The 15,621-nt window shown below is 34.1% G+C and overlaps 1 protein-coding gene across 3 annotated transcripts in view; it reads right to left on the reverse strand.

The window, feature by feature from the left end:
- The window catches only part of LOC106665537 (ATP-binding cassette sub-family G member 1-like), a 242,947-nt gene that overhangs the window by 178,113 nt on the left and 49,213 nt on the right, over positions 1–15,621 (reverse strand). Inside the window, exon 1 of one of the 3 annotated variants that reach the window (XM_014392016.2) lies at positions 8,423–8,620. The exons of the other annotated variants lie outside the window; for them this stretch is intronic. The gene's annotated coding sequence lies outside the window, so the exon portion shown is untranslated. Of the gene's footprint in view, positions 1–8,422; positions 8,621–15,621 lie in introns of those variants that run through there. 3 annotated transcript variants of the gene reach the window in all.

Raw genomic sequence — 15,621 nt, forward strand, 5'->3', positions numbered from 1 at the left:
ATTTTGTGTTTTTTGTGTGTGTATATATATATCTCCCCTGAAGGGATAGAGATCAATATTGATATGACAACGAGCGATATGACGAAATCGATTGGTCAATAATTGGCGAATACAAGGAATTGGATCCCACCCACTGCGAAAATTAGCAGATAAGAAATTATATTTGCCGTCATTCCGACATAATTCTCATTGATTGATGACCTGCGGGCTAAATTAAGGTAACCTGAATTTTTCGCCTCGTTCAAACGTTAAATAGGATTGGTTTTGGCATTTACATATTTAAATTAAACACTACCGATTCTTCCCTTCGGGCAACAGCAGGCAGAATTATTGCCATTTATTACCATTTATCATCGTTAGGTAGATAGAGACGTACGTTCTTCCTCTTGTCAGGAATGCGCTCCACGAGAAAAATCATAGGGGATCATATGAATTAATTAAATAATTTACTATGCAAATATATTGTAACCATTATTCAATTCAAGAGGTCGTTAGAAAGGATCTGTACTCTTTTTCCCTCCAACCTTGATAAATTATTTACTATTGGCTACAATCGCCAGATTCTTCATCCATGCAAGTCCAAATCATAGTTTATTCGAATGGAACTTGGTAAAATAGGTAACTTGGTAAAGAATTTGGTAAAATGCAATGGACTTTTTTTCTTCATCTCGTGTGTGAGTTATAAAGTGATACCTTCAAAAAGCAATATTAGTGGTTGCAAAAATAATGCATGTTTTGAAAAGGCAGTCAAAATGATTTTTAATTTTTATAAAATAAAATAAAAATTATTCGAAATATTTTCCATCATAATCTATACATCCTTGCCAAAGTGCAATAAGTGTTTTTTTTTCCGCTGACATAAAAATCTTTATTTGGAATCTTGTAGTCGTCTTGTAGGCGTTTTCGGCTTCACCGCGATCTCTGAGAATTTTATCCCTCAAGAAGTGATCAAAATGCCTAAAAAAGTGGAATTCTGTGGGCGAGAAGTCGGTTGAATAAGGAGGGTGCGGTAAGGTTTCATATCCTAAGCCTTTAACTTTACTCAGGGTCGGAATTGCGACAAAGGCGTTGCAGTTTCCCGTGCTTTGTCTCAATTTCTTTGGAAATTTCTTGCTGTGATAGTTTCGCTATATTTCAGGAAATTAGAATGAACAAGCCCAGGAATACACAGCGAAACAGTCACATATAACCTTTTTTGCGTGCCAGTATGGTTTCGGGAGTGTTTTGGCGCGGCATCTTTGTCCAACCATTGACCTGCAAACTTTCTGTTATCGTACAGAATCCATTTCTCATCGCACATTCGATCGAGAACGTCGTAAGGCCTACCGTGATAGCCCTGTCTTCGACATCGAAATCGCTGAAACCATCGCTGCTCCGGGCATTCGCAAATGCTTCCTCCCCTCCAAATTGTACCAAATAGAGAAATACGAAGAATATAATGAAAAACATACTGAATGTACATTGCTTTCCCGTATACTCGGTCGTCCTTAAAAGGACAACAAAGATCTTTAACCGCACCTAGCCGTTCAAGCCTTATCGGACGTTTTGATTCTGAAGCTGAGAACTGACGCTCGTCCGCATACGGCAGAAGGGTGTTACTGCCGCAGCATTGGTGTAGAAGCAGCTCAGCCCCGAGGGGCCAAGACAACCTCGTTCCCCGTTTGCCGATTCCGAGTGGTCGGGTCCGCATTAAGCATCGAACCGTATGCCGCGCGCAAAGGGCTACCTAAGCCGAAATACATCAGTCTTTCCTCCCGCGCACTCCCTTGATAGAGAAGGCCTCTCTATCTCCCAGAGTATTGGGGCTTCCTCAGCGTAGAAACTACAGGATCCGCTCCGGCCGAGGTTTTGTTTAAAGTGGAATTGCTAACCACTCCCTAGAGGAGACTGCCTACGGTAAAAGCCGCCAATCGAGCTCAGCCTACACCTACGTGCAAAGCAACTGATTCACTACCCATTTCCATCCGCCACTACTCACAAATTCGAGGGACTCTGTCAGCGCAATCATAGCGTCCTCAACGCTTATACGCTTCGGTCCGATCCACCGATTCCCGTGGGGCCGGGTGAATAAAGATGGTCATACGCAAGTTTCGTGCGAAGGACACAGAGAGAAGACAGCCTCTTCTCTAAGTTCCCGCCAGGGGTGTCATCACGAACTACTACGAGTCCATTCCCAGTGTAACAGGGGCTGAACCTTGGAACATTTCGGTTACCCTTTAGTACAGATGGTTATGCACTCTCCCTTGTCTATTCACACAGGATCTGGTACCCTAACCCACGTGTGCCTCTGATAAAGCACCCATGCCACGCCCTCAGGGCTACACTATTATTTTGCGCCCGACTGAATGTACAGTCTGCAAGTTACTACACAGATTCGATAAGACCTCTGAACCTAATTAAAATGAGTTTTATTTTGTACGCAAGCGAGCATGGAACTAGCCGGGCTAAAATTGACTTTCGCTTTGTGTATCAAAACGCCAGTTATTAATTCTATATTCCTTCACATCACAACAGTTTCAAAGGGTGCAAACAGTGCAATTACTACATCTTGCAATGTTAGTATAAGTTATTTGATTTAATACTAATTAAACCCTCAAAGACAAAAAAGAACCAGACATGGTATTTATTTGTTAATTTTCCATAATATCTATGTATAAATATTGATAAGACTTAAAATATAAACACAACATTAATAATTTGTGGTTTACCTTCATAGATTGCTACAAATCGTTTTACACTCTTTAGATTCAAAATAGAGAAAATCAGTTCAATTTCAAACTTTGCAGGGCCATATGTCGAGTGAGATAATAATTCGGTTTCTTTGATGAAACAATAAATTTGAGTAAAAAATTAAGTATAAATTTTTTATTCATAAAAGCATGATTTTAAGGCGAGAAGATCTCGTGTTGGCAGATGCTTTGGCAAACGACAGACGTAACCCTGGGAGACTTGAACAATGACGGGCTGTTCTCTTCACAGATGAGTGCCGGTTTGTGGAAGTCAGATGATCGGAACCGTGTATGAAGAAGACGTGGAGGACGCTTTGCTTCATGTGTCATGCGTGAGTCACAGCCTTTTCCAAGACATTTATGGTGGTGGAATCCATGCAGGTACTGAACGGATTATCCTACAGATTGGATCTTTTACCTCACTAAGTATATTGGGGAAGTTCTTCTGGAAGCTGTGGTCCTATTAGCTCTATTTACTTGGGACCACCTGTTATGCATGATAATGCTCGACCGCATGTAGCTCGAGTTGTCACCCACTAAAAAGGTTGTAGGGATTAACAAAATGAATCGGCCAGTACGTTTTCATGACAAGAATCCTGTGTTTTGTGGAATATGATTGACACAAGCTATCAGCTTCAAACCTCTCTTAATGACGAATGAGATCCTTTTCACAAGATGAAATCCGGTCGCTTTTTTACTCAATGCCGGGGAAATTAAAGTCCTTAACGCATAAACGCATTAAGTTCACATATAGAAAAAATAAGAATATTCACATGTGGATAATTAAATTTTTCAAATGTGAGGCTTTCTGTTTTAGACTTAAGGTTTATAACTGAAACCTAAAACCAACTTGCCTATTTCTTAAAATTCATCCTATATAAAGACAATAATAAAAATGAACTAAATCAATAATAAAATTTGACATACTGTCAACAAACATGTCACATTTTTTGTGTGTCGTACCTGTTCCTTTCAGTCATACAAACAAATAAACTTCGATGTTCTTTTCTCCAGATTTTTAAGTAAAATTTTGGTTAATTTAAAATAAAACAAAAAATCTGTGTGTGTGTGTTTTTGGAATCAGCGATTTTCTAAGAGACTTGTTAAAATTTTGGTTGTTTTTCGAATTTTCGAAATTATAACTGTATCGTGCTTTGGAATTCAAAGGTCGTCGAACTTCTTCGACTGCGGATTCTTGGATTATATTTTTTTTAATACATGATCCATGTAGTACGATTTGACATTCAAATCCGACTTAACTAAAGCTACAAATAAAAGTTTGAGCTGATTTGTATGCTAAATAATGGCGCAAGCGAAAAAAATATAGTTGAAACGTGCGACATTTTGATAGAGATAAAATCTTGTTTTTTATGACGATTTGATTCGAAACAATAAATTCATCCCGTGTTCGAATTCAAAAGTCGACAAACTTCTTCAAATTCAGGCTGGTTTTTCATTTTTTATTAAATCGTTGTTCCCATAAAAGGGCCGACATAGTAACAAATTCAAGAAATTAACAAACTCTTTTAGCATACACAGAAGCACGCTTTATTAAGTTAGTTGTGTTTTTTAATGGATAAAACTGGATCTTTGTGAAATAGATTTTAGATGAGAGCCAAAATTGTACATTTATCACAGGCTTAGACATAACAAAGTTCCAAATTGCCTTATTAATTTTGAAAATAGTGTGTGAATGTTGTTCTTTAAAATTTGTTAAATCTTAGTATTTAAAATAACTATTTTTTGTCAACACATATTGTTAAATTAATTATTTGAGATAAATGCGTACTGTTCGCAAATTTTAAGGATAGCTTAGATTTTAAAAAATGAATACAAAAAATTTTACAAAGGATTCATGAGTGAGATAATATAGGAATTGTCCACTAGACGTAAAAGTAAAACAGGTAAACCGGAATATATTTTATAGCAGAATATTATGCTAAATTAAATCCTTTAAAATATTTGTCCTTCTGGAATACAATAATCTTTAAAAACAATTAATTACCTTGATTGGTAAAACTTTGTTTGGGTAAAAATAATCAAATTATAACTAGTTGAAATCCAGGGAATCAACATCACAATCAATTATCATTTAAGCCTAATTGACAGGTTAAACAGCGATTGTCAATAAGCAGAGCAAACTCGATTCCGTTGTCCAATCAGGAAAAAAGTATAATTGCTCTTATTGTTCGGGGAAACAAATAAATCTCAATGCATCACAGATTATTATTCTAAATTAAAGTCTAATTGTAAGTTGTAAAAAAAATTGATATCTTACAACTGAGATAGCAAGGGTGAAAATGTTTTATGTTGTCAATAATCGATTTATGGCGTTGGAATCCAGCATGAGGGAGAAATAGTTCATAAATCATAATTATATCGCTGGTAGGCGTAAATGAGATATGCTTAATCATTGTCAAATTTATGAATCATTAATTCATTAAATATTGGTGTTTGTACACATAAAATTTATTTTTCAAAATTTATTTATGATCTGTTAATATTCGCACATAATAATTCGAGAATTCGGCCTTCTGGTGGTAAAAAAACGTTGAGAACTTCAAGTAAAATTTAATAATTAACAAAAAGCACACTATCCCGAATATATGAGGGTAATTTTTTCATAATTTATTTTTTTCCCGCTGGCTAATTTATTATTGTTAAAAGGCAATTTCCTTACTCTCTTTTATTATATTGGAATAAAGCTCAGTTGCCTACAAAGAATTACTAATGAGGTTTAATAATGGAACTCTTCGCCGGTAAAAAGAAATCCTTTTTATTCTCTTCTCAGCTCTCAATACGATCTTAGCTTAAAGTATTACATATTTATTGTTGTTTTAAATATTTTATTAAATTTTACTCTCGAGGCCAGCCCGTAATTTATTGTGAATTACAAAAGCTGTAATTGCCGGTGGACTGCTTCAAGTGATAGTCTCAACTCTACATACAAATGTACATGCATGTGCAAATTTGTTCTTATATAAATCAGAAATCAGTATTTGATTAAACAGACTATTTTCACCTATTAAAAAAAATTAACGAAATACTTATACCAAATCGGTCTCAGGTAACAGCAAAACAGGTTTTTTGATTTGTTTTCTGTTGGTTTATTATAATCGAAAGATTTTCATTTTCCGTTTGAATGTTTAGTTGTAAGAACTCCTTTTAACTAGAATATAATCTCAATTATATTCCAGGGAGTTGCGAAAACGGTCGATAATTTATGGTCCTACGTCAAGATTTGGGTTTTATGAGCGGAAGTAGACGACGGAGCACTCCTACAGTCAAAAAATGAGCTGAATCTGGCTTTTTTCAAGGACGGATGTAATAAACACTGATAATCCCCGCTTCAGCCGAGCTTTTTATCGCAAAAAGGGGGCGGGTGTCTAAAAAAAAGAATGTGTGGATTTGTGCACATTACGCAAATTATAAGTAATTAAAATATGACCATTTTAAGATCGCGTGGACATCTGCAAACTTCTTTAACGGATTAAAAGTATTTATTTTTCCTTTGAACCCTTTAAAATGATGAATACAAGAAAGCAATTTTTTACACATGCTAACTGGTTGAAATGTTTTTGATTTTGCCAAATAAAATGATCTGAAAGTTTATTTGCATCTACTAAATGAACATTTCAAATCTTCCTTTCATGATTCATGACATTTTGTAATTCTATTTGCACAAATTTAAAAAAAAATTTTTTAATCTGCCTTGAATAAATAAAGCGATTTTCATCATAACTGCTTTAGATCATATAATTTTATCATTTAAGATCATTTCTTGTTAATAGTTGTTAATCTCATAATTTGGTATTAAAAATCAGGTATAGCACTAATGTAAAAAAAAAGGAAACAGTAAAAAATTTATAAAAATGAGAGAGCGAGAGAGAGAGATAACCTGCGATACCATTGCTGCATTGCCAATAATCGCAAATAACACTTTGTAAATGAAAAAGTACAACAAAAAAACAATTCTCGCAATATGCAATTTTATAATATTTAAATAAGTTGATCGTTTTAATTCTGTACACTAAAATTTTGCCATGATTTTAAATTTGCATTTTAAAATTTTATAATAACTTGACATAGTTTTTTATAATAATGTCGAAATTTCAATAATATAACTTTTGTCTTTAGATGTTTTCTTATACAAATATTTTTTATAGGATTTTCGTAATAGCCTGGAATGTACTTCGGATTATAGTTATACGGATGCTGTTTGGAAATATTTCCACGCCGATAATTTTAAATCAACCAGAGCTACGGGCAATTTTCCAGAAATATGATTTGAACGGAAAAACGGAATTACTAACAGCCATAGACCATCGCCAAACCAATAGGTAGCGACACCAAGCGAGAGCAAGCAATTTAAATCTGATCTTTTGCTAGTGTTCGGAACGTAAAACAAAGCCGGTTGGAACAATTTCCCCCTGTGGAGTGCTCACAGATGTAGAAAACATTTTATACAAAAATTACACCACGTGCTTGTTTTTCTACGTATCTACGATCAATGAAATCAGTACATATTTACTTTGTTACATTTGTTCGATAATAATCTTATCAGTTTTTATTTTAGTTTTCTGATTTAGTTTTTTTTTTTATTATTTTCCGTGGATAAAAATGTCAATTGTGTCACGTCAGTTGTACCTATGAATAGTTTCTAGTTATTTGGAGATCGTGAGACGCGGTCTGGTATGACGTAAGTTTTAGGAAAACATTTTCTTTATCGTGCCAACGTTTCGATCTTCATTGAGTTCATCTTCAGAGCTCAAAGAGTTTGTTTTCCGTGTAGATGTGTCATTCTTGTATTTCGGGTTGAGAGTACCTCTCAATAATGACACATCTACACGGAAAACAAACAATTTGAGATCTGAACATGATCTCAATAAAGATCGAAACGTTGCATGATAATGAAAATGTTTTTCTAAAACCTACGTCACATCAGACACATCTCTCGATCTCCGAATAATCATTACTAACGGTCACTAAACACCACACATTGTTTTTAGCGTCAAAAATCCTAAAAAATGATGTGTCAGGGTGAATAGTGTCTCATTTGAAATTTTGAAGTTATAACTGGGCCTGAGGTACTCTGTATAACTTTTCTCTGTTCTCCTTTTTTCCAAAGTTCTCCAAAAAAAGTTAAACATTTGTAACCTCTATAATAGGTGAAAAAGATTCAGATTTGCTGTTTTAAAAGTATAATTTTCAAAAGATGCCATACAATTCTAGGTCTACTGTGTTTTTACGAAAAAATGAAGCATAGATGATTGTAAAATATTGCCTATATTTGTGACATAGTTGTTCAAAAATAATGTTTACCACTGTTCTTTCATTATTTGGAGATCGTGAGATACGATACGCCTGGGATTTATAAACATTGTTTAAATTATACAATTACATGTAAGATGTGAAAATGAATATACACAATGATGTTCACAATATAGAAATTTTAGGTTTAATCAAAGTATTTGTACTATTTCTAATTTCTATGTTGTGTCCCAAATCCCCAGCCCGGAAGATGATCTCAATAAAGATCGAAACGTTGGCCCGATAAAGAAAATGCTTTTCTAAACTTATGTCACACCAGACCGCATCTCACGATCTATAAATATTCATTAACTAACGGTCACAAAACATCACACATTATTCTTTCAGTTTAGTAGCTAAATAAATGAAAGAATTCAATTTACCTGTTGCGATAATCCCGTATGTTTGAATGGCACTACAAATCAACACGAAGTTGTAAAAAGCCACGGCGTTTGAGAACCAGCTCTGACGACTTTCCGCGAAAGACTAAAATATTCGAGGGCGAATCGCCGGCTAAATAACAACTGATTAAAAAAGTAGAAGAGCGGGGACCTCCGTGAACTGGCTTACCGACTGTGGAAGAGGCGGAACTAGGTCATAAGAATGAGTAAAACCGTGTTCAAAGATAACAGCGCGCGTTTGTTCCAAACAGCCAAGGTCTGGGTTTCTCGCCCAATTCATCTTATCTAACACGACTCTTGTTAAAATGCAATAACATATATCACTACGTAAGTATCACACAACAGCTACTAAACCCTCTTAATCAAACCATCAAAGAGTAAATAATTTTTCTTCACTGTAACCAAAAACCTTCATCCCTCGTAGCTTCAAACCGGTATACATTAATTATATAAAGTTAAACCCTCCGACTATATGTAAGTAGGAAAGCTAAGACAAACAGACAAAGCAAACAAATAAGTTAACAACGATACTACAGAGAAAAATATTACGTTGTGTTCCTGCGACGCTTGTTACTGTGTCACTTAAGGTGTGATGATATGACGTACTAGAATGAGCTAATCAAAAAACATAAAACTGAAACTTATCTTTTCATTTACACCTGGGCTAATTGCTACGCTTAAGTAAAGTTGATAAGTTTGAAACACAACCAAAGCGCGAAATAAAAATATTTTAAAAATGTTAATAAGTAATTAAGGTTTTTAGTTGAGATAAAAAAGTCAGAGTCACGAGCGGGATTCGAACCCACAATATTCGGCTAGATACGCAGTTGCTCTACCACTTGAGCGATCGTGACCTCGATCCACTCGGACACTAACTTCCCATCTCAACCCCACCTTTTGAATTTTCCCTCCTTTTTGCCTTTTTTGAGATGGGAAGTTAGTGTCCGAGTGGACCGAAGTCACGGTAGCTGAAGTGGTAGAGCAGCGACGTATCTAGACGAAGATCTTGTGTTCGAATCCCGCTCGTGGCACTGCCTTTTTTTATCTCAACTAAAAACCTTAATTAATAAAAAGATATTAATTGGTCAAGCGGACCACGAAAACAAGTTTCGTTTCTTTCACAGCAAGATTCGACTGAGTTTTCCTCGAGATCTAATCTTGCGCAGGATTTTTTTAAATTTAATTTTATTTATTTGTTTGTTTATAATTTTGGAGATTTCAGACGTAGTGGGTACTATCAATACTATGTAACACAAAAATTGATTTCTCATAAACAGAATATCACTTTTTATACCACCCCCCAAAAAAAATCGACGATTTACTAAAAATAAATAATAATATTATAATAATAATAATTTATTTGGCAACAACAACAAAAAATTATAAAAACAAAATGTCATGGTAACAATCATCTACCCAATATTATACCGAAAAAAGTATTTTATTAAACATTAATATAAGGCATTTTTCCAAAATTATCACCATTTTGAAACACCATTTTTTTAGTAGAACAAAGAGATCAGGGATGAAGCCATGTAGGTGAAAAAACCAACTTATTTTTCTACTGTGGAGCTTTCGGCTGTATTTGAAGCCTTCCTCAGGACTTAGAAAAACTATTTTAAAAAACTTTACAATCGGTCCAGACATGTGGTCCTAATATATTCGGCCCCTTCTATTAGGACCACACGTAGAAAAACAAGTTGGTTTTTTTTCACCTACATGACTTCATCCCTGATCTCTTTGCTCTACTATTTATCATTGAAGGCTGATACTATACTCAACCATTTTATTTTGCTTAAAAAATGCGATATTTCAAGGGTAGAAGTCAAATTTAAAAACCTTTTTACTCAAAAAGTGTATGTTTTTAGCGATCGAATTTAACCATCGACAAAATGGTGATGTTTTGCAAAATTCTGAAAAAATACAATAATATTTTCAAATATTTTGCAAATTTAAAATAATCGTTTTGAAACGTCGATCAATTATTACCAAAATAAACAGGATATCTTGTGAACAGACGTTAATTCTTTAGGAGGTTATCCTACCTGTCAAATTAGACTAAAAAGTTTCTAATATTCGAAGTCCTATTTTCACTTGTATTCGAAATATTTCACTTTAGAGGTTACGTCAACCTGTCACAACTTTATTCTATAACGTCCCTTAGCATCCATCAAATGTTACCTCACTGTATATTTGATTATACCAACGGTAAGCATTTGTACATAAGCATCATACCGTTGATTAATCCTAGGAAAAAAGCACATGGTTTTCAAGCTTGTTACATGAAGAAGTTTTCCTTACTTTGATAGCCCATAGTTGGCAATTGCTCAGATTTAAATGCAGATGAAAACTTAGTTGAAATGGCAAAAACTAGATTGGTTTATGATTAAACACAAAATGAAATGCTTAAAGGAATATTTTTAAAAACTTATTTATCACTATCTAATGGAAAATTTATCACTCTTTCTTATGATGCTAACAGATTTGCTATACCTTAAAGAGCAAAAAGGTTATGACGGTTTTAACATAAAAAACAGCGTTTTAGCGAAAAGAGAAGAAAGATAATTTATAAATATCTCCGAAACTATTAGAATTTTTCAAAAATGTATAGAATATTTTTTGTTGCAAATAATATAAAGAATTATCTTGACTTTCGCGCATAGTTCGTGAATCACACTGTATATTGGTGACAATTAATTTCATGGTTTGGTTTCATGATTATGGCTTTTTGTTCGTTTACAAAAATATTGAAATTGTCGGGGGTTTTCAGAATTTTTCAAATCATCTCAATTTTGTGGATGGTGAAATATCGATGACTTAAAACATACACTTTTTGAGTAAATAATGGTTCTTATGTATTACTTCTACGCAAAAAAATATCTCTAGCCCAATTTGACATGTCCTATATAACCCAGACAGCAATATGGATTTTTTGATTGACGCCTTTCAATGCTACAATTCTGTAGTTCCCTCAAATAGTTATATTATTAAAAAAAGTTTGATTCATTTCAACAGAAAATTGTGTCACAGTGCAGTTATATAATAAAAAGTTGGAGTCATTTAATTATTTTTTTCTCGTTCTGTCCAATTTTATTGTTAACCGGGCAGTAAAATGGTCTTAAAGATTTCTTGTGATTGCGACAGTAAAAGATTATTTTTAACTGATTTTTCATTCTGTTTGTTTAAGGTTACAGTGACAAAAAAATTCTGTNATTAAAGAACATTGCTTTAAAGTAACTAGTTTCTTTTTTTTTGTTTAATACCAAAATCCTGCATTATTTTCCGGACAACCCAATAGTCCAATTTTAAATGTATGACCACCTCCTGAATTAGTCGTGTTAAACAGTGTAACAGTTAAAAAGCTATGTTCCAACTAGGGTATGACACCGGAAGTACGTCTTGCCTAATGACACTATCTGATTTTTTGACCATACGCCATTGAACACTAAGGCTTGATAGTTCCAAAAAAATTGATATAAAATTTTTAAAAAACTGTGATTCATTTCAACCAAAGCGTTGTGCCACTGTGCTGTTTTAAAATCAGAGGTTGGTGTAATTTAACTACATAGTTTTTTTTCCTCGTTCTGTCCAATTTTAGTGTTAACCGGGCAGTAAAATCGTCTTAACGATTTCTTGTAGTTGCGACTTTAAAAGTTTATTTTTAAGTGATTTAGAATTTTGGTCGTTTATGGTTACAATAAAAAAATCTCACACGGTTTTCAATGATGTTACTACTAAATTCACTAGTTTTCGTGGTCCGCTTAACTAATTATTATCTTTCAATTAATTAAGGGTTTTAGTTCAGATAAAAAAGTCAGTGTCACGAGCGGGATTCGAACCCACGATCTTCGGCTAGATACGGCGCTGCTCTACCACTTGAGCTATCGTGACTTCGATTCACTCGGACACTAACTTCCTATCTCAACCCCACCTTTTGAATTTTCCCTCCTTTTTGCCATTTGTCAAATGTCGTGTAATCTATTTAATTCTCGGCGACAAATGTTATTGCTGTTACTACTGTTGTTATTGGTGTAATCAAATTTATAGTAAGTTAACATTTTATGAGTTGCTTGGGACTTTAAAAAAAAAAATGTGAAAGGTTCAAGTAAACTGAAAAGTTAAATAATTATTATTTATTATACAATTGAGCATAACAATGTGGACTTTTCAGTTCGATTTGACAAACAGAACTACCTCCTAAAATATTCACGTATGTTCGTTGGACACCCTTTCAAATCCATTACGAAAAAATCTGTTTCAAATCTTGGACAGTACTCCAAAACATTGTTTTATCTCTCATTTCGGTACTTTTCAGCTATGAGTTTCTTTCCTTTTTCGTAATTTTGACTACTTGCTCACTTTGTGGGGATGTTGTCTTTTACAAGTGATATTTGCCTTCAACTTCTGGACTTTTTAAGCTACCGCTTGTTTTGCAGTTTATAAGAGCTATCCGAACTCCGGATTCAAAACACATAATTTTTAGGCCACAATTCAGCAAATTATGCTTTATTATACCAGTACGTATCTTCAGTCATTTGTGCCCTCCGCCAAGGTCCGTTATTTACGTGAAAGGAAGATTACAAAAAAATAAAAAACGAATCCCGGTAGGTTTTGTTTTCCAGTTGAACAACGTTCCACAAGAGAGCATCTGACGGAATTGGATCTATCCATCTAAGAAGCCGTTCGAAGGATCTCCTCCAATCATACGTAACGCATAGTATGATTTCTTTTCGGTAAAAATTGCTGATGAAAGTTGAATTGCGTTTCCCTAAGATCGTTTCCAATTTTTGCCAGAGATTATTCTGCCCCGAAGGATTTGTGCAGTTTATCACACACGTTTTATTAGGATCAGTTGATCATAAATTAAAACAAGGGAGGAGATTTCACAAGTATTTCGTGTTTTAAATATATAAATGTTCCTATAAAAATATTACGAAACAATAGTAAAATACATTTTGTTAATGTATGATGGTGACAATATAAAATCTAAACAAAACTGAGATTTTTTATCTAAAATATTAAAAATTTTCATAAAGCAGATTCCCACTCCTGTAGTTCGGGGGTGAAATAAATTGTCAAAAAGTGTAGAAAATTTCTGATTTGGTATGATATTAACTCTCAGGACGACACGGGTCGGGGTAAGTTAAAAAACAAAGGCTCATAAAATCCTTTTAGAGCCTACGACATTGAGAACAGCAGTTACAAAAACTAATAAAGAAGAATGGCGGTTGACTTGTACAGTTTGTTAAATCCCCGGTTTTAAACTCCGGCTTTACTTTCAAGAATAAAAATGAGAAAAGAACCGATCCTTGCTCTTAAAATCAGCCATCCCGATCTTGTTCAATATTTAAATTACCAGTACCAAAAAAAAACTTTCAATTTATAAACCATAATTAATACTCTTCGTTGAACAAAAAAACCTACAATGATAATCAATATTGAAGGATTATAAGATAGGCAAGCGAAACACACATCATTGGATACCATCTTAATTACCAAAGATAACTGGAAACTCGTCCATAACTCATTAAACAATTTTTATGTTAAATATTAAACATTACTCCCGGAATAAAACGTACATATTTTGTCAAATTGAAGTAAAGAACTTGTCCGGACTTGACTATTAGTCAAAAATCTATCTGGTCAATTTACCTCACATGTTAACATAAAAACAGCCTTTTAGGGTTGAGCGATATAAAAATAGATATAATTAATCATCATCTCAAGTTTTATTACGTTTTTACCTTGGTGTCCACTCTGTCAAGTTAAGGAAAAAACCTTCACTAATTGTAAGCCCAAAGCAAGAAATTGTTTATAATAAACATCATAAAAGACATTTTCCATGCTATGACACTTTTTAACAGAACAGCTTTACCATTTTCATGATTAATGGGAATTTAATAGGTAATCCCTGAGCATTTAGGAGGCACATCCAAAATCAGCTATAGCATAGGTATTGATCAGTTCATCTTTTAAGGTTTTTTGTTTTCAGTTTTTTTCTGGCCTAATTACGTCTCAATAAAACTTTTCCGGTTGGCTAACTACCAGGGCTAATGCTAGTACCTCGCGTTTTCACCACTTTTCACCGTTTTCCGGGACTTGATTTCTACGCGTATTTACTACTCCACACGTGGTGAAAAAGTTCTACTTGATATTCCGCTGAAAGCCCACCATCATTCACGCTAATAAATACAATCATTACATTATACTGAATATAACCTTTCTTCCAATTGTACAGCTAAAAATTGGGTATAAATATTACGTATATTGTGGTATAAATATTACGCACGTGCCTCCCACCTTTCTCACTAAAAGCACCTAACCTAAAAAAATTCGTTATTTATACTTACTAGTTTTCGTGGTCCGCTTGACCAATTTAATAAGAATTTAATACATACACTGACGGCGTTGATTAGCTGTCTGGCTTGGTTTTGTATGACTGACCGATACATTTAGATAAAAGGTATAAATATCTTTCAATTAATTAAGGTTTTTAGTTGAGATAAAAAAGTCAGTGTCACGAGCGGATTCGAACCCCGACCTTCGGCTAGATACGCCGCTACTCTACCACTTGAGCTAACTCGGACACCAACTTCCCATCCCAACCAGAGAAATTTTTTTTTAAATGGCAAAAAAGAGGGAAAATTCGAAAGGTGGGGTTGAGATGGGAAGTTAGTGTCCGAGTGGATCGAGGTCACGATAGCTCCAGTGGTAGAGCAGCAGCTTAAATTAAATTCTAGAGATTTGAATATTTGAGTTCCTGACACCTTAATGATAGGGCACGCCACAATTTCTTGAGTGACCTTTAAAGCGAAAGTAAGGGGAAATGTGCAATTTGCAATATGAGAAAAAGTGCGTTTTACTTCAGGTCTACATGTCAAATTTGATTAAAAAGTTCTGAATCCGTTGTATTCCAGGATTTTCCTTTTCAGGTTACTTCAAGTTTCCATAACTTTGTTATATAAAGTCTCTCGTATTTCGTAAATGTTAACGTTACTGAAAATTTGGTTGCATTAATAGTAAAACCATTAAAAACATGAGATTCATTTTATTATAACCATAAGCAACAAATTGCAACATTACTTCGAAGAAAACTCTTACTAGTTTCCAAAGTTCTTGTCTAAAGTTTAATATTTTCATGGTTCTGTAAATACTAACGGATTTGGCCATTGTAGATAGGT

The sequence above is a fragment of the Cimex lectularius genome, unplaced genomic scaffold, assembly GCF_000648675.2.
Source record: "Cimex lectularius strain Harlan isolate CLEC.00 unplaced genomic scaffold, Clec_2.1 scaffold37, whole genome shotgun sequence".
Lineage (NCBI taxonomy): Eukaryota > Metazoa > Arthropoda > Insecta > Hemiptera > Cimicidae > Cimex > Cimex lectularius.